Here is a 1,708-nt window from a genome sequence, read left to right as displayed (position 1 = left end):
CCAGCAAGGTAGCAGGGGCATTGTCCAGCTGCTGTGGGGCTGCACATCCTTCCTAGGGGAAGGATGGAAAGAGTGTGAATGCAGTCAGGTTTTTAGAGCTTCTGAGTGCAGCTTCTGAAATTAGATAATGCTTTGGACATGGTTCTGTAGTAAAGTGGTTAGCACATCTGCTTTACGCACTGAAGGTCCTGGGTTCACATCCCAGTGGAGCCACAGTCCATGGTCTATGGCCATGCCACCTTGAACAAGCCCGATATCTGATCTTGGAAGCTAAGCAGGGTCGGGCCTAGTTAGTACTGGGATGGGAGACCACCTAGGAAGACCAGGTGCAGTAGACATAAAAAAAATAAAAAAAATTAGATAATACTGGATTTAAATTTCAGCTTCACCATTTTCTAGCTGGTTGATCTTGAGTAAGTCACTTCCCCCTCTCTGAGCCACACTTTTCTTATCTGTCAGATGGAGGTGATACAGATACATCTCCAGGGGGAGCAGGAAGGGAATGTGGGTAAAGCACTCGGAACAGTGTCAAGTAAGTGGGCTAGGGGTCAACTTCCTTACATCTGAAGGTGGTTATTGGAGGGGGGTGGATTTTGTAGCTACATAGAATTGTTAAAAGGCATATATTTTCTGGACAACACCAAATGCCACTCTCCTCTGCTCTGCAGACATCTCCTGAATTCAGGGAGCCCCACACTCACCACAGGTAAGGGTGGCTGCTTGAATCAGTCAAAATGAAATTTCATCGGGATGAAACTCTCTCAGGGAACAGGTGTTAGAGGGAAGCCCCTCTAGTGACCTAGTGGATGTACACAGTCTTCATTAATAGCATGGCTGGTGGGCAGGTGAAAGCTGGCTTTCTCTAGAGTCTTTCCCCAGAGGCTATGGTATGGCAGGTGTGGCCAGGCAGAGAGGTGGCATTGGGCGTGCGTGTGTCTGCATGACTAGTTTAGGTAACAAGGTGAAAAAGCCTCCCCTCCTACTATGCTAGAACCCCCTGACTAGGTGCAGTGGCGAGTATAAAAAGAAATGAGGTACAGAGAGGAATAGATCCCCCAAAATGGAAAAGAGAGACTCAAACAAATCTTTGTACACGTATGTTCACAACAGCATTATTCACAGTAGCCAAAGGTGAAACAACCCAAATGTCCATCAGTGGATGACTGGATAAACAAATTGTGCTACATCCATACAATGGAATATTATTCATCCATAAAAAGAAATGAAATACCGATGCATGTTATGGCACAGATAAGCTTCCAAAACATTATGCTGAGTGAAATAAGCCAGAACCAAAAGGTCATATATTGTATGATTCCATATTTATTAAATAATCAGAATAGGTAAATCCATAGAGACAGGAAGTAGATTTGTGGTTGCCAGGGGCTGGGGGAGGAGAGAATGGGGCGTAACTGCTTAATGGATGTGAGGTATTATTTTGGGTTATGAAAATGTTTTGGAACGAGATAGAGGTGGTGGTTACACAACATTGTGAATACGCTAAGTGCCGCTGAGTTGTTCCCTTTAAAGTGGTTTTATATTATGTGACGTTCACTTCAAAAAACAAACAAAAACATGAGTACTCAGTGGCACCCGGAGGCTGATGACACAGTTGTAACTGGAACTCTGGCCTCTTGGGCCACCTGCATTTTTCCAGGGGCTGCTTTAGGGGTAAAGAGAAACCCAGAAATCTTGGGCTGCAGAGTGG

The 1,708-nt window shown here is 45.0% G+C and overlaps 1 pseudogene; it reads left to right on the top strand.

The window, feature by feature from the left end:
• The first annotated feature begins 222 nt into the window (after nt 1–222).
• LOC111729207 lies at nt 223–338 on the top strand (annotated as a pseudogene).
• Nucleotides 339–1,708: the final 1,370 nt, after the last annotated feature.

The sequence above is a fragment of the Pteropus vampyrus genome, unplaced genomic scaffold, assembly GCF_000151845.1.
Source record: "Pteropus vampyrus isolate Shadow unplaced genomic scaffold, Pvam_2.0 Scaffold251, whole genome shotgun sequence".
NCBI lineage: Eukaryota > Metazoa > Chordata > Mammalia > Chiroptera > Pteropodidae > Pteropus > Pteropus vampyrus.
The sequence above is the reverse complement of the archived record's forward strand: the minus strand, read 5'-3'. Positions and strand labels throughout refer to the sequence as shown.